The sequence below is a fragment of the Amblyomma maculatum genome, chromosome 3, assembly GCF_055883805.1.
Source record: "Amblyomma maculatum isolate TAMU_Amacu chromosome 3, ASM5588380v1, whole genome shotgun sequence".
Taxonomy (NCBI): Eukaryota; Metazoa; Arthropoda; class Arachnida; order Ixodida; family Ixodidae; genus Amblyomma; species Amblyomma maculatum.
The window spans coordinates 212,829,957-212,848,310 of NC_139346.1; the positions used below are offsets into that span (position 1 = coordinate 212,829,957).

The 18,354-nt window shown below is 45.2% G+C and overlaps 1 protein-coding gene and 1 non-coding gene across 2 annotated transcripts in view; both read left to right on the top strand.

The window, feature by feature from the left end:
• Positions 1-18,354, top strand: part of LOC146197642 (Na(+)/citrate cotransporter-like) — a 46,856-nt gene that overhangs the window by 1,573 nt on the left and 26,929 nt on the right. The gene's annotated exons all lie outside the window — the stretch shown is intronic.
• TRNAL-CAA (transfer RNA leucine (anticodon CAA)) lies at positions 4,667-4,739 on the top strand. Its single transcript has one exon. It is a non-coding gene; the product is annotated as a tRNA-Leu (tRNA).

Sequence of the window (18,354 nt, forward strand, 5' to 3'; positions counted from 1 at the left end):
TATATATATATATATATATATATATATATATATATATATATATATATATATATATATATATTGTCACGCACTGCTCGCGGTTCTTATTGAAGGAAGATGAGATTTGGCGGAATAAGCAGAAGAGGACGAGGAAGCTGGGACTGTCCACTGTGGTGTGCTAATCTCCAGCGCATACTAACATCTGTGTAAATAAACCCCGTAACAAGTGTGGTGGAGGTGCTGGGTACAGATCACCACGGAACCTCTCCTACTTCGCCGAAGCAGAAGAATTGCTGGGCCACCCCCCCTTACCCATGCCTCTGCCCGTTTCGACGTTAAAGAACCGAATTGAAGTGTTTGTGGAAAGTGTACGTACTATGGCGTTGTTGGACACAGGTGCAACCATTTCTGTTATAAGTCTCGCTTTTAAAAACTGCATTGGTCGTAAAATTATGTTTGCTTGGAATAGTGTGCCAACATTGTGTGGTGTTGGTGGCGAACCGCTTAGCCCACTTGGAGTCTGTTCCGTGAATCTTGTTATCGCCGGCCACACATTCCGAATTGAATTCGCTGTACTTGCTCGACCAACGCATGATGTAATTCTTGGACTCGATTTTCCTGAAACAATGTGGGGCCACTCTCGACTTTCGCAACGGAGACAATTCTGTGAGCACTCGAATTGAATCTGCTTTGCGTGAAAATTCGCGGACCAATCCTAGCACGCTTTCGGTTTCAGACGACATAGTCATTCCTGCAATGTCAGCAGAGTTTATACAAGTTGTTAGTTCAAGCTGTGTCAGTGATGCGTTCGACGCTGTGGTTGAGCCACTCACCCTCAACTGCGCGAAAAAAAGTATTCTGATTCCCCGCTGCATCATCTCAGCCATGAATGGCCATTCTTCTTGTGGACGACTAACTGCTCTAACGAACCTGTTGTATTACCATGTGGTCTAAAACTTGCCCAACTCTGACGAAGACACTTTTAAATCAGTGCCCGTGCTCAGCACAGACAACACTCAGCCTACCGCATGCTCAGAAGCAGATGAGACAAAATGTCTTGCCATGATTAACAAATCCCTGCCAACAAGTGACCGTCACAGTTTAGTGGAAGTTCTGGCGAAACATACTGCGGCTTTCGATTTCTCTGTGGACTTGCCACCACGGATTCCCATTTCCCGTACTCAGCACTGAATTAATACTGGGACTGCTGATCCAATCCGTCAGAAGCCTTATCGTGTATCCCCATCAGAGCGCCAAACCATCGAAGAACAATTTCGTGCTATGCTGCATAAGGGCATCATTCAGGAATCGTCTAGTCCGTGGGCTGCCCCTGTGACCCTAGTCAAAAAGAAAGATGGAACATGGCGATTTTGTGTTGATTATCGACGGCTGAATACTGTTACCAAGAAGGACTTGTATCCCCTGCCACGTATTGATGACGCCATTGATTGCTTACATTCCGCCTCCTATTTTTCCTCAGTTGACTTGCGATCAGGCTATTGGCAGATCCCCATGCACCCGGAAGATAAAGACGGCATTCATCATCCCAGAAGGGCTGTATGAATTGAATGTGATGCCGCTTGGATTATGTAACGCTCCAGCAACGTTCGAAAGATTCATGGATACAGTTTTGCGCGGACTTTTTGCGTGGCACATTTGTATGTGTTATTTGGACGATGTAGTGATATTCGGGACTACTTTTCGTGAACACAATAGTCGATTAGAGATTGTCTTGGAGTGTATGAGAAAGCTGGTCTGGTACTCAATTCCAAGAAATGTCGTTTTGGAGAACGCCAGACTGTTGTGCTTGGACATCTCATAGACAAGGATGGAATCAGGCCTGATCCGAAAAAAATCGAAGCTGTCACCTGTTTTAAACCGCCGAAATCGTTAAAACAGCTCAGGAGTTTTTTGGGGCTTTGCTTCTATTTTCGGCGTTTTGTTCCGAAGTTTGCTGACCTAGCATATCCCCTTACTTGTCTGCTGCAAAAAGATGTGCCTTTCAAGTGGACTGCCGATTGTGACTCCGCCTTTCGTCAGTTAAAATTTATTTTGACATCAGGACCAGTACTACGCCACTTCTGTCCATCAGCTCCAATAGAACTTCACACTGACGCCAGAGCAGTTGGAGTTGGTGCTGTGCTCATACAGCGCCACAATGGCGATGAACATGTCGTTGCATATGCAAGCCGTTCTTTGAGCAAGGCTGAGCGTAATTACACAGTACCATAACTGAGCAGAAATGCTTAGCTGTTGTATTTGGTGTGCAACGGTTTAGGTCATATCTTTATGGATGTGCATTTAAAATTGTGACGGACCATCATTCCTTATGTTGGCTTGTAAACCTTCGTGACCCCTGTGGACGCCTTGCGCGGTGGGCTTTGCGCCTTCAAGAATTCAATTTTACTGTGTCTTTTAAGAGTGGTCGTAAGCACGGTGATGCTGACTGCCTGTCACGGTTGCCACTTGAAACTACTGATTGCGACAATGACGTCTTGTATAAATATATAGCTGCTTTCTCTACAAGTTTCCCCGATATTGGTGAATTCAAAATTGCGCAGCGGAACGACAACGAGTTGGCGCCGCTTTTTGATGCAGCAAATTCCCGGAACCCTACGACCTCATTCCGCATTCGTGACGGTGTACTATACAGGAAGTGCTCGTCAGTAGGTGCGCGGCTTCTTCTGGTAGTCCCTACAAGTCTTAGGTGTCAGGTTCTTCGGGTAATGCACGACGATGCCACAGCTGGACACTTTTGGGTTTCGCGAGGACATTGCGCAGGACTAAGGAACGTTTTTATTGGCCGAAGATGCGTAAAACTACTCAACGCTATGTGGCCAGCTGCCTCCAGTGCCAGCGTTTCAAGCACCCAACCTGCTCACCCCCGGGTCATCTTCAGCCTATAACGCCACCATGAACCCCATTCGAACAGGCGGGAATTGACCTTCTAGGACCGTTTCCCCGTTCCTCCAACGGAAACCACTGAGTCATAGTGTGCGTAGACTACCTTACGCGGTACTGTAAAACCGCTGCTATACCGTCAGCCACTGCTTCTGATGTCTCGGCGTTCCTCCTACGGTCCATCATTCTTCGACATGGGCCTCCTCGTGTGTTAATAAGCGATCGTGGTCGACAGTTTACGGCAGAAAATGTAGAAGAACTTCTTCGCCTCTGCTCATCCCATTTTCGCCATTCAACTCCTTACCACCCACAAACAAATGGTCTTACCGGACGCACCAACCGGACGCTTAGCAATATGCTCGCAATGTATGTCGACTCCCGCCATAAAAACTGGGTTGAAGTCCTTCCGTTTATAACATACGCATTTAACACTCCTAAGCACGAAACGACAGGCTACAGTCCGTTTTTTCTTCTTTATGCACGACCTCCAAGAAGCACTTTGCACACGTTTCTGCCTTTCTCACTCCCTGCTGAAACTTCACTTGCGCATACTCTCTCTTTGGCTGAAGAAGCTCGTCGACTCGCTAGACTTCGCACTCTAACCTCCCAGGATGGCTACAAGCAACGCTACGACAAGCGTCATTAAGATGTTAAGTATGCCCCTGGTGACTTGGAGTGGCTTTGGACGCCGTTGCGTAAGCGCGGCCTGTCCAAGAAACTGTTGCACCACTACACTGGCCCTTTCGTTGTACTGGAACGCATCAGCGCAGTAAACTTTTTAGTCTCTCGCCTGACCACCCGAGGGCGTCGTTCTCGGAAGACTCAAGTAGTCCACGTGGCCCGCATGAAGCCCTTCTATCAACGTGACGAACCTCGACTCGCCCAGCGGGCATCGTCTGCGAAGTGGGCAGTGTCACGCACTTCTCGCGGTCCTTATTGAAGGGAGATAAGGTTTATTTACACAGATGTTAGTATGCGCTGGAGATTAGCACACCACAGCAGACAGACCCAGCTTCCTCGTCCTTTTCTGCTTATTCCGCCAAACCTCATCTTTCTTCAATAAGGACTCGTAGCAATATATATATATATATATATATATATATATATATATATATATATATATATGTGTGTGTGTGTGTGTGTGTGTGTGTGTGTGTGTGTGTGTGTGTGTGTGTGTGTGTGTGTGTGTGTGTGTGTGTGTGTGTGTGTGTGTGTGTGTGTGTGTGTGTGTGTGTGTGCGCGTGTGTGTGCGTGTGTGTGTGTGTGTGTGTGTGTGTGTGTGTGTGTGTGTGTGTGTGTGTGTGTGTGTGTGTGTGTGTGTGTGTGTGTGTGTGTGTGTGTGTGTGTGTGTGTGTGTGTGTGTGTGTGTGTGTGTGTGTGTGTGTGTGTGTGTGTGTGTGTGTGTGTGTGTGTGTGCATTACTAATTTATGTGATTACCGAAGTAAAAATAAAAAAAAAGACAAAGTACAATCCGCAATGCTTCCTTGGCCTCGCCGACTGTTGGCTTCTTTCCTTCATATATTATAACGAGCACCCTCATTTCCCCTTCATGTATCTGCTTGTAGTTTACGGGGGTTTCGGTTGTGGCAATCTTGAAGCTATAGGTAGCATAAGAGGGTTCTAGCACAGCTTTCGCCCTCGCTCTTGATCACGTTCTACGTGACGCTGGCGGTAACACACGACGTTCCACGTCCACCGTTATGGTTGAGGGTGGCTCTGGTGAACACTCTCAAGGTTCGTATACAGACAACATTAATACCCAAGAAAGTAGCAGGGGGGACAGCGGCCGATGTAGCTCAGTTGGAAGAGCACCGGACGCAATATTCGGAGGTCGTGGGTTCGGTTCCCACCATCGGCACGTTGATTTTTCTCCTACTTTGTGTTTATTTATCTTTCCCCTAAACAGATTACATTACTAATTTATGTGATTACCGAAGAAAGAATTAAAAAAAAAAGACAAAGTACAATCCCCAATGCTTTCCTTGGCCTCGACGACTGTTTGCTTCTTTCCTTCATATAAGCATTAGCACACACAAAGTAGCCCTCTTAAGAAAACTTATTTGCAGTTCGAACTAGCTTGGCGTTTCACTGAAAAGGATTTACTTTCCAGCACCTTGGCGTTATGAATTCATGCAAATGTTGGAGTATCACGGATTTATATTTCAGAACATCCTGGCTTCTATTATTTAACAACTGCTTTCGCATTGCTGTCAGCACGTCAAATGTGCTTCAGATCGATTTTATGCATCCGCTATATGTCATCGACTACCTACGATCGTTCAGGAAGAAATCAAAGCTAACTGTCCTCGAACGCTTCCTGTTTCTTCTTCTGTCAGCTTTCTCTCAATTTTATTCGTCATAAACTGCAATTAAGCATTCAGAGTCACACTGTGAACAAATTTCACACATAATGTGTGACTCTATTCCGTAACGCCGGGTGCGCCACGTTCCGATTCAATATCGCCTTTCTGTGATGGAAACTGAAATATTCACACTCTCTCGGCTCTGTGACAAATTTCAAGTTCGAACTACAGATTTCCTAGCAGTACCAAGACGCACATAAGCCCATAACTTAAGAATGGGAGTGTAACAGCATATTTGAAACAATAGATGGATTGTTTAGCATAACCGTACATTTATTTACTATCGCTTTATTTAAATTTAAGCTTTTCTGCCCGTTTCTGTTTTTACAGCACACCCAAGTTTGCATCACAAAGAGGTGCGCCATGCTTGCACCTTACTGCTTTGGTCAACTTAGGTTCCGAACCAATTAGAGTATGAAAAAATTGCTACCTGAAAGGTTTTAAACAGAAATTTGAATGCTACTTTGTGCCTTGTTGTGGCGAAATGCGAAAAATGCCATGTGCTGTGCGATGTCAGTGCACTTTTCCCCAGGCGGTCTGAATTAATCCGGAGCCCTTCATTATGATGTCTCTAGTAGCCCATGAGGTACATCGATAGGGACACTGACTACAACGTAGCAAATCTGAAAGCATTTCACACATGCTGTAGACATCTCGGTGCTATCGGGTGTGCCGATAGTTGCACAAGGCTGTCGAGGGTCTATATAACTACAGCGTCGGTATTATGTGAAATATTTTGACGCCTTTGAATGGGGGGGGGGGGGGGGGGGGGGGGGGGGTGTATACATGGAAGAACATATGGCTAGTTATATTATTCACCAGAATATTGTCTTGTTCTAGGCATTTTTCAAATTCGCGCGCGCGTCTGTCTGTAACCTGTAAGTTACATCAACATAAATTTCTTCAGTTTATATATACTCCTGAGTAGAACACCATGTATACTATGCCAGATCTGGCATATTGTTCCTTGAGATAAAGGCTTTCAAAGTAGAAACAGAAAAAAAACCATTGCGTTGGGCAAGTTCGACAGGTTCTGGGGAAAATACTAAGCTTTTGAAACAGTAAACAAATTATAGGGCGCAGAGGAAAGCATCCATAATTTAACGTAATTATTTTCAGGTAAAAATCGTTAATAAGGTTTGATTTATTCCCAAACAAATTTGGCCAGAATAGGCCAGTACGTGAGCTTAGCACTCCATCTGCTCGCGATGACAAATTGTTTTGCTTTGGAAAACATAAACATATGTAGGGATATAATTTGTTGCAGATCTCCTCATTCTATTTCTCATACAATTACATTAAGAATATCAATTAAATTTAAGAAGTGGAGTGCAACCCACTGGATTATTTTTTGTATATCACCGAATTGCTAGACAAATAAGTCGCCTGAAATAGTGATAACGGCTGCCTCGATAACGCTGCCTAGACACGTGGAGGGGCACTAAAGTTGTTATCTTTGTGGTTCGTAGAGTTGCGAGAAAGCAAGCGGCACGAAAAAGATTACAAACGACGACTGCGGACAAGAACATAGCATAAGCACGCGCGCTTGTTAATGGGACCGCTGGCCTAGATGTGTCCCCTCGGTAACCAATCGTGTGAGCCTCCGTGCAGTTTTTAGATTGCTTGTAGGTTTAGGTAAGCTCCTCTCATTTGAAAAGTAAAGAGTACTGCAGAATCTGCATTGGAGTAATGCAAAAGCACGGATGCTGCAGTATGGTTGCTTCTAGTTGCTTGCTTAGTTCTCTTTTTGTTTACCCATTTTAGTCTTTGGTACTTTAAAATCGCACGCCAGTCCCTACCTATGCCCTTTTTCGGCTCTACTTCTGGTTGCGTGACGTCACATCCTCTACGTCACAATAATTCCTTCTTGCTTACCCATTTTAGTCTTTGGTACTTTCAAATTGCGCGCCAATTTCTTCCTATGCCCTTTATCGGCTTTACTTCCGGTTGTATGACGTCCCATCTTTAACGTCACCCTACTTGACTGCCTTAATTACATACTTTAGTCTTTGGTACTTTCAAATTGCGCGCCAATCCCTTCCTATACCCTTTTCTGGCTCGACTTCAGGTGGTGTGGCGTCACATCCTTGACGTCGCCTTAATTGCCTGATTTAATTAACCATTTTAGTATTTGATAATTCAAATGTGGCGCCAAGTCATTGGCTATTGAGACAATTTTCACCTTTACTTTTACATTTCTTTGCCTCTAAATAATTACCTAATTAACTTATTGGCCTAATTATTTTTTCGGGAACAACATTGCGTTAACCTCTATCGATTGACACCACTCATTGGCCTCTACCGCTTCTCAATTACTCAACTGCTGCGGTCACAATGTTGCGTGTTTTGCTTTTAATTAATTACCTAATTAACTTATTGGCCTAATTATTTTGACAGACACAACATTACGTTACCCTATAGCGATTGACACCACTCCTTAACCTCCACCGCAACTCAATGTTTCACAACTGCTGCGGACACGATTTTGAGGATACGTTCTGCGGACGCGGTCCGCGGACAGAAATCTGTGAACATAGCGAAGTAATGCTTTCGCATTAATAAAAATAAAACATTGTGCGCTGTTGCCGGCTGACATCACGGCGTTTTAAGTCTAGCGATGCGTTGATGATTTTGGATCTGTAGCATCCGGCAACTTTGTGTGGTGACTGCTACTAAGGCACTCGTTGAATTTCCCTCTCTTCCCCCGGCTTAACGCCCGACTTTAATAGGCGCGTGTGCTCCTCTAAATCATCGCGGCGCCTTTTCGGGGACAACAATTGTTTCGAGCACCTCAGCTTGAAAAAAATGGTTTGTGTTGCCGTGTTCACAGGATCAAATTCATCCGTTCTAAACAGGCTTTCAGGTTAACTTTCACTGCTGTAGACGATCTTCTGAAAGTTCCGTTCAGAGTATCACCGAGTGCCGTTCACAAGCGGCTGCTGACTCTGCAAGGAAGAAAAAAAAAACGGACCATGTGTCGGGAAAATATGTGCTTAAACATTTGTGTTGAACACTATCAGCTGTTCCAGCTGTCACGTGAGATTTAGAACGCAGCTCGAGGTGAGCTTTTCTCTATTGCGTATTCGCCGTAATCATCGTAGTTGGCGTAACCAGCCACCTGTCAGCCATGAAAGCATAGCAGAGCGAAGCTCCACCTGCCACGGTTAGCAGATGGCAAAGTGGGGAGATGGAAATCTCTTTTCAGCATTCAGAGTAGAGGAAGAGAAGAACGGGTGAGAGGTGGCTTTTTATGACTTTTGTCTCCTCGGCGAAAGCGAAGGGATGCGAAACTGAAATAGGGCTACAGAGGGAAGAAACCGCAGGTTGACCATTGTGGGCAGAGAAGGTTGTGACGAGGGCTAAAGAAAGCGCAACCTTAAGGGGGTGCAACGAAATTTTTTTATATATTTATTTATTTACAAATACTGCAAGCCATTACTGCCTATGCAGGAGTGGTGCAAAAAGTAGCTGCCAGCTTGATACATCATACACATTGCTCAAGACCATAAAACATGCAGAAACACACAAAAATCTTGGAGAAAACAATGGTGAATGATACAATTACAGACTACAAATTTTAAAAAAATACATGAGATAATCTTCGAGTTCCTTTGCGAAATTATTTGATTCCGTTATTTTTACCGACAAGGAATTCCAATCTGCAATGGTTCTTGGAAAAAAACTTTGTTTGAATGCTCCGTGCGCGCAAAAATTGGGACTAAGGAATTATTGTGGCTATGTCTGGTTTTTCGTGCTGTTGATCGCTTTATGCAATTACTTGAATCTAAACTTACCTCACCTGTAAGAATTTTGTACAAAAATATTAACCTGCTAACTTTTCTACGAGTCTGTAATAGAGGGATACCGCGTTGCTTCATCATAAGTGATGGGGAATCTAGCCTTTTAAATTTGCTGAATACAAAGCGAATAGCTTTTCTCTGACCCGCTCCAACTGATTTATATCTTTTTTGTTATGAGGGTCCCAAATTATTGCCGCATATTCGAGCTTTGTCCTAATAAGTGCATTATAGGCAAGCAACCTTGTTCCAATCGGAGCCGTTTTAAGTTTCCTTTTAATAAGCCACAATTTTCTTAATGAAGAACTGCAGATATCTGATATGTGACGGGTCCATGAAAGATTGTTCGCGAGTGTAACACCGAGATACTTATAAAACTCAACTTCCTTAACTAAACTGTCCTGAAGCTTATAAGAAAAAATGCTGGACGTCTTTTTTCTAGTGATCCGTAATAGCACCGTTTTCTCCACGTTAAGTTCCATGCCCCATACCTTGCACCATTTGTCAATCTCAACAAGTGCATTTTGCAATAGAGCATGATCATCCGTGGATAAAATTTATTTAAAAACAACACAATCATCAGCAAATAATCTGATAGACACATCGTTTTTGAGTACATCAACCAAGTCATTAATATAAATTAAAAATAAAAGCGGGCCTAACACACTGCCCTGTGGGACACCAGAAGAAACGCGCAGTACAGCAGATAAACAACCCCCAATGTCAACAAACTGTGTTCTATTGCTAATATATGCCTTTATCCACTGAATTATATCGTGCGGCAGTCCAATTTTCTCTAATTTATACAGCAATTTTGTATGTGGCACCTTATCGAAGGCTTTGCAAAAATCCAAAAACAACACATCAATTTTTCCGGATACATCAAGCACTCGCGAGAATTCATGAACAGTAGACACCAGCTGGGTGACAGTCGACATGTTCCTTCTAAATCCGTGTTGGTGTTTCGTCAAGATATTATTTCGATCAAGAAATTCATGCACATAATTGGCTACAGCATGCTCCAGCAACTTGCAGCAGGCACTGGTTATTGACACTGGACGGTAATTAGTTACTGAAAGGCGATCACCTTTCTTAAAGATAGGAACAACGCGTGCCTTGCTCCAATCTTGAAGCCGAAGCCGAAGGGCGACTACCTTGAAAACAGAATATTGTGGAGAGAGATCAGGATTGCGTCCACACAGAATAGGTGGTGTCCAATCTGAACGAGCCGCAAAGCACGCTGGGTAATTCCGACTTCCAGGTCTATCTGCGAGACGCGCGTCTGCTGCGCTGTGCTTGAAACGCGGCATCGTCAAGCTTAAATTCGACTTTTTTACGTGTTTTATAAGCAGACTAAGGTTGTAGAAAAGATCATAATGAACTGCGCACATATTAAGACCCTATTTAACGTTTCGTATTTGAAGAAAACTGGTGAAAAATCGTTGCAAGTGCAACCATTACAACGTGTGTCGTCTGTCCTGGCTGAAGTTTAGCATACATAATTAATTCGGCTGAAGTTTGTTTGTCGTTGATGTTATCACGCAATCGCTACATAAGTCTCTAAAATATACTAGGGTAAACATTTTTAGAGGTATTTCGCTAGCAGAACCACTATAATTAGACTGCTTGCAGACCCAGTTTAGCAATACGTAGGAATGGACTGTCGCGCAAGTTGTAGCTGCGACGGCGAAGAGCTGAAAGCATGCAAATACCAGGAGGACACTGTGCATTTTTTTTTGCAGCCTTTACAAAGATTTCTTGGTTTATGCTGCACTGCCCGATAGAGTCAGAGCAGCTAGGGTTTCTTGTCTTGCAGTGTAATGCAGCTGCCTGCAAGCACGGCCGGTATACCGCGTTTTAGTTGCTTAACTAAAATTGTGACGTGTGATTCTAACAGCGCGTTGTGCTATTTCTCAGATCTAGATTTACTTACCAGTGTTTCAAAACTTTAGAAGTGAGCACAATCTTTGCTATTTTAAGCTACACGCTCTTGACAGCCTAACTGTTTTTGTTCACATATATGTGCGAGTTTGTTTTTTTTTCTTCTAAAAACTGTCGGATGCAGAATGCCAAAGAACTGTATCATGGTTAACATTATACTGCCAATCAATGAAAACATTAGCAGGATCATGAACTAAATAATCTTTCTCACACGTTTCATTTTTCTTGAAGTGTATCACGAAAATGAAACTGCATGACATATAAGTTGCATTTTTAGCACTTCTGTATTCATTCTGCGTGCCTCATACCCCAACATTTATGCAGCCAAGAATATACGGCCAAAAACCTCTACTAATGCATGTTGAGGGCCTGGATCGGCTGGTACTATTCCGGCAGTCAGAGAGACATATCCACTTGCCGAGGCTGCAGTGCATGCGAGAAAACCCCACTCATAAACAAAATTAACCAAGCATGGTGTGTGGGACATTTTATGCCATTCACATACAACTGCAGAGCTCTCCATGATTGAAATTCCCATGCTTGATTGCCCAATACTGATTGCTGCATTATGTCAGTCAGAAAATGGAAGCACTAAAATAAAAGCTTTGTTTTAATGGCCTCTCTTTGAAACCTCCAGAAGCTTCAGAATGTCGAACCATTATTTCTTCCAATCAAAGCTGGGAAGAGCCTGTAACTATTTTGCTAATGTGTACTGTTTGCTTGGGGTCTGGTTGGACAGAAAAACTAGATTGTGTACATTCAGATGTTTCTAGTAAGCAAATCGGCTGTTAATGCACGCATACTGAAATGTGGTAATGTATAACTTCTGCACTATATGCAATGCGTTTAAAAAAGGAGTCAAGCACGAAAACCCAGGCATAAAATCAACTTGTCCTGTGGTTCTTCATACTGAAAACATCAGTTGAAAGCAAGGTCTCAACGCTTAGCACAGCTTTGCTACGGGCACTAAGAGAAACAGTCAGGCACAAGAAAATTGCCAAAAGTAAACCTGCATGTAAAGTAAGCATGTAAAGTAAGCATGCATTAAGTAAGCATAAACTTGCATGTAAAGTAAGCATGCATTATTATACAGCATTGAAAGAGCGAAGATTCTTGGAAATGGGAAGCCTTTCTCGTACTGTAATTGCACCTCGTATTATTTTCTTCGGCAGAACTTTTGCAGCAGATTTTTTACAGTATACGATTAATGACTTCCAAGCGAGGTTGGGAATGAGGAATAGTAAATTGTGACAAAATTCCTAGTACAGGCTGTAGAAATGAGCTTCAATAGACCTGTGGGTGAGTAACGGCAAGCTGTAAAAAAATGCATAGCAGAGAGCACAGAAATCTTGCCTTGGCAAGATTCACACTCCTTACCATTACGGACATAAAAATTGATAGCTAGGCCATCCTCTGTCTACCGTGCAGAATTTTGCACTTCTTTAAGATAGTTAATGGGCACCAGCGCCTTGTTTTCCTTCTGAAGGATGCGCAACGAATAATGATAACACATAAACTTCATGTATGCAGCATATTGCATTGCATCCCTAGTAGCCTATGTAGACATTCATCTAATTTTCGCATGCATGTTTAGCAGCACTTGGGCCATAATAAAACTGGTTTGCTGAACAACAAAATATTGTTTTATACCATGTATATCAGCTGTCAGCTTTTCTATGTGCCATACAATGAAAGATGAAAAATAGCTGGACAATGTTAGTGCTGTCCTGAAGTGAAGATTTTCATGACTCTGATCCAAAGTATAGAAAAATGCTGTTAATTTGTATCCCTGCAACCGTCTCTAACTGTCTCTCTACACAGGACAAGAATAAACATCACTGCACCATGTAGTAACTAGGTCTGAACAAGCAGGAAACTTTACCCATCTTACTTATATTTCTCTGCAATTTCTGAATGCTCATGCTTATTGCTCCGCTGATGAAAGCATGTTTCGTTATTTGGAGTTAAATCAGCAAATAACTGCTTACACAGCAATGTATAAATCTTACAACTGCAAACGTTGACATGCTGGATTAGTCAAGCAATGAGACCAACCATCGACAGCTGATTGGTAAGCACTGGCCGTGGTTCTAGAAACTTGCATTTAGCAGAAATGGCCGAGCAAAAAAATTGTTCAGTACTTCTGACGGAGGCCAAACAACACAATTGGCGAATGTTTTGAAGACGTGCAACGACCGCTCGCTGCTACCGTCATCATGCGAAAGCAGCTATAACGCATAGCCAAAATAGCGCAAGCAAGAACTTGGTGCTCCTGAACGAGAGCAAACAATGTACTTTACAAAATTTCCCAGCTTTCACAGCGCTATCCAACACTTAAAATAAAAACCTGGTGTTGCACGTGCAGCTCGTCGCAGCCGGCGTATCGCAACGGCCAACTGTGCTCACCGTTCACAACTCGACGGCACTCCAAACATCTTGTATCGCGTTCTAGCTAGTTGAGTTGCCGTAGTTGGAAGCCGAGCACAACATCACATTTCCAGCAAATTGAGCGCAAATGATGAAAATAAAGATCGAAACTGCCCGCCTGCAAGCAATGCCAGCGGAAACCAAACCATAGAAACGACCCGGAAGTCAAAATTCACGTGACAAAGCCTCGCCGTGACGCTAATGTCCCCCAAAACTTGGGCACCACCTATGGCAAAAATTAAGGGGGTCTGTTTGAAGGGTGAGGATGCCAGTGGCAGAAGAGGAAAAGGCGGAATTGTAAGGGGGAAACTGGAGAAGGGGGGTACAGCGGCGGTGGTGGGCGTTGAAGCGAACAATCCTGAGCATGGCTCCGGTATGTGAATATTGACAGGTCATATGGATTGCAGGCATGGAGGTGGTACAGACTGCTACCCGAGTTGGGCGGGATCGGCACTTCGACCTCCGGTCAAACAAGCAACGCCTAGGTCACGCAGTGACGTTTGAACGGCATGGTTAATTTGGGGATTTGTACGCCAGGTGGCCTCTCAACAATGTGGCATCTTACGACTGTATGCTGTCGATGTGCGAGAGGAGTATGTGTAAAAATATGTGCAGTACTAAAGGCACGAATTAATGTAGCACTAATTGGGTGAGTAGAAAAGTGCACAGACGCCAACGTGGAACCGAAAGGGAAACCACAGACGGATTAATATGGCCGCGTATTACACTTAATGCCCCCCCCCCCCCATTTTTCTGTGCCATATAAACCGGCATCCTCGTCTTGCCCCTTCTCCGAGACTTCGAATTTAAACTAAAGCCGCCGGCGTTCTGGAGAATGATACTCTTACCGGAGAGTGATACTCTTACCCCTCGCCGGCCCAGTGGTGTAAGGAGTTCGACTACTCAATCCAACAATGCGGGTTTAATTCCGAACCATGGCGGCCGCTTTTCGATTGCGGCGAAAAGCAAGGTGCCCGTGCGCTGTGCGTTTTCAGTGAAGCTTAAAGAACTCCTGGTGGTATAACGTATTCGCAACCTTTCGCTGCAGCATCCCTCATAACCTGGTCGCTTTGATACTGTGAACCCACAAAACCAAACCACGCTGTCGTGACGCTGGGGCTAAGTCGACCCGGCCTTCACTTGGTAGCGTGCAGAGACTCCGGGTTCATGAAGGATTGAATCTTCGAAGTTGGTAAAATATATACAAGCAGGTTTAATGGCACTTTGAGAAAACTTATTTACATGAAAAAGAAGGGTATATTAACAAAATAGCAAGCGTAAAGAGTTCATAGCGAGAAGCGTCTGGATGAGCCGTTTACCCAGGGCTCAGAGCGTCATTTCGTGCTCTGCAGCGTCCTTAAAACCCCCTATGTCCAGCCCCTCTCTGAAGATGCTGACCAACCAGTTCCAGGGCACGCCCCTCAGATATCGGCATCCAATCGAACACATCACTGCACTGATGATCTGATGCACTGACTGGTCCGGCATTGTTTCGTTGGGCGTGGTCACTTGTTGGCGGGAAGAGCTTGGGAACGGCGAGGAGGTACATTTCTATTCTTCAGCAAAGGTCCGGTAGGCTGGTTCCGGTAAGTGGATTTCCTTCTCAGAAACCCAAGTGCACGTGCGCGCCACATACTGCTCCCAGCATTGTCCCTTTCCGACAATTGCAAATCTTTCCTGCATTCCCGGGAAATCATCTAATGGCCGTAATCACCTTGCTCCTTTCTTGTCCTGTACGTCAGCGGACGTGTCACTCTGTCGTCTCTTTGGACAGTAGGCATTCCTCACTGGACGATAGCGCTTCTCGACGGGATGGGTGAACAATTGAACGTAAGCACTTCCGGCTATTTCCCGCAGGGGGACATTTCTTTGTATTTTTCTAGACGTTCCCTTGACAGGGCCAATTTGGCATTTGCAGGGTCTTAACATAGCAAAACAGGCTTACACAAAAGGATTCATGGAAACAGGCTCACTTAGAGCCATTGTACCAACAGCACATATCCATGCCCACAGGCGAACAATAGAGCGCGCAAGTGCGGATGATGCACGGTCATAACAGCCTCCTCCCAAGCCAGAAGAGTCACGGAGGGCAGCAGTCGCAGCTGCTGCATGGAGACGACTTAATGGCCTGCACATGAATGCTTGAAGCTCGATGTTGCTTGTCGCGTTGTCTTGATTGTCGTAGGCCAAATTGCTTGAGCTGTCTGAAACTCAACCACATGTCCAAGCAAGCACTCGGCTCCCGTCTGAAGAGACCAGGTTAAAAGAAAACTGCCATCGTTGTTCGAGAAAAGCCCATACTCAAGACGTTCAGGACCCACGTATTCCTAGAAAACCAAACGTGCTGCTTTACATAGTCACACATATACAAGTGCACGAAAAAAAAACCTGATTATCAATTTGGATACATGATGAGGAACACCTCGGACCGCTTAGAAATAGCGGCTAAGCGCGTCCGCATTCCCATTTAACTTCCCCTTTTTGTATCTTATTTCAAAATTGTACTGCGGTAAAATCAAGCTCCACCTAAGAAGGCGACTGTTCTTCGATGTCGCAGTTTGCAGCCAAGCCAGGGGACAATGGTCCGTCTCTACGGTGAATTTGGCCCCTCCAAGATAGCACTGCAATTTTTGAATGACCCATACAATGCAAGCGCACTTTTTCTCTGACGCGCAATAAGCCCTCTCTCTAGAACTCAGTTTTCTGCTCAGGTAGAGCACGGGGTGCTCATTACCGTCGTCATCTCTCTGGCAGAGAACAGCACCTAGCCCTCGATCACTTGCATCACACTGGACCGTGAATTCTCGGTCATAGTCTGGAGCTCGCAATACCGGACGGCTAATCAGCACAGCCTTCAGGTTTAGGAAAGAGGCTTCCTTTTGTTCGTCCCAGACTACATTTGTCGGTTCTGTCTTGCGGAGAGCGTCGGTCAGAGGGCTGGCCAAAGCTGAATAGTTAGGGATGTAGTGATTGTAGTATCCCGTCAGCCCCAGGAATGCCCGAATTTCCGTCTTCGTGCTCGGCCGCGGGTAGTCTACTACCGCAGAAATCTTAATCTCGCTGGGTTTCCTGAAACCTTGACCTACATTGTGACCCAAGTAGTCCACGGTCGCCCTTGCCAGACAACATTTCTCGGCCTTTACGGTTAGTCCAGCTTGACGCAAAAGGCTCAGTACAGCTCTTAGATGTACCATATGGTCCGCCCATGAGTCGGAAAAAACCGCAATGTCATCTAAATAAGGCACCGCGAATGTTTCACACCCCTTTAAAACCCTATCCATGAGTCGGGAAAAACAAAATGGAGCATTTTTGAGCCCGAAACTCATCATTGTTGACTGGTAGCTGCCCGTCGGAGCGACGAAAGCCGCATATCTGCTGGCGCGTTCAGTGAGCGGTACTTGCCAGTATCCTCGAGTAAGGTCCAGCGTAGACACATATGCCGCTCTACTGACCTGTTCTACTCTCTCCTCAATATTCGGAATAGGATACACTTGATCCCTGGTGAGAGAATTTAGCTTTCGGTAGTCTACCACAGGCCTAGGGTCTTTACCTGGAGCTTCTACTAAGATCATAGGCGAAGCATAATCGCTTTCCGAGGGCTTTATTACTCCCAATTCCGGCATGCGAGTTACTTCCCTATCCAGAATTTCTCTTTGCCTTGGAGAAAATCGGTAGCACCTTGATCGCACTGGCACGTCTGAAGTCAGCTCAATATCGTGCTCAGTCAAATCAGTCCTGCCTGGCCTGTCCACGAAGCAGGCCTCAAACTCTGTTATTATCTCGCCCAGATCGGACAGCTGGGATTTCCTTAGTTCTCCTCTCTGCTCCGTCTTTTTGAGAAGCTCCTGAGCGTTGCTTCCTTTTCCGCTGAGGCAAATCAAGTTGTCCCCCATCTCCTCGGGAAGGTTTAACGTTAGATTTACCACGGCTTCCCTCTGCACATAAGGCTTCATAAGATTGCAATGATAAATGCGCACTTCTTTACGCCTACCGGGGATTTTCACTGCGTAGTTAGTGTTAGAAAGCTTTGCAACGACTTCAGCAGGTCCTTCCCACTGTACTTCGAGCTTATTCTGCCTTGAACCTCTCAGCAACATCACCTTGTCCCCGATACGAAACGTCCTTTGACGGGCTGACTTATCATAGTACACTTTGGAACGAGCCTGGGCTGACTTCATGCTGGCCTCAACGAGTTCCTTAGTGTTATGTAAGCGATTCAAGAGGTTCAGAATGAATTCTACTACTGTTGGGTCTTCTCCGCGCCCCTCCCAGGCTTCACGCACCATTCGCAAAGGTGAGCGCAGTGACCTTCCGTACACCAACTCGGCTGGGCTAAATCCAGTGGATTCGTGCGGCACTGACCGCAAAGCGAAAAGTGCTGCAGGCAGGCAGGTATCCCATTCGCGCTTGTTTTCATAGCACAGTCCCCTCAGGACTCGTTTGAGAACAGAATGCCATCTTTCTACGCTGTTGCTCTGCGGATGGTGGATCGAGCTATGCACGACCTTAATGCCGCATCGCTCGAGAAATGAGGTGGTGAGGACACTTGTGAAAACGCTACCCTGATCACTTTGGACCTCGGAAGGGAATCCAATTCTTAATGCCGCATCGCTCGAGAAATGAGGTGGTGAGGACACTTGTGAAAACGCTACCCTGATCACTTTGGACCTCGGAAGGGAATCCAACTCGTGCAAACACTGACAGCCCCGCCGGGGTGGTGCAGTGGTAAGACGCCCGACTACTGTGCCGGAGTTCCCGGGATCGAATCCCGGCCTCGGCGGCTGCGTTTCGATGGAGGCGAAACGAAGTGGCGTCCGTGTGCTGTGCGATGTCAGCGCACGTTAAAGATCCCCAGGTGGTCGAAATTACTCCGTAGCCCTCCACTACGGCCCCCCTTTCTCTCTATCCACTTTCACTCCCACCCTCATCCCTTCCCTTACGGCGC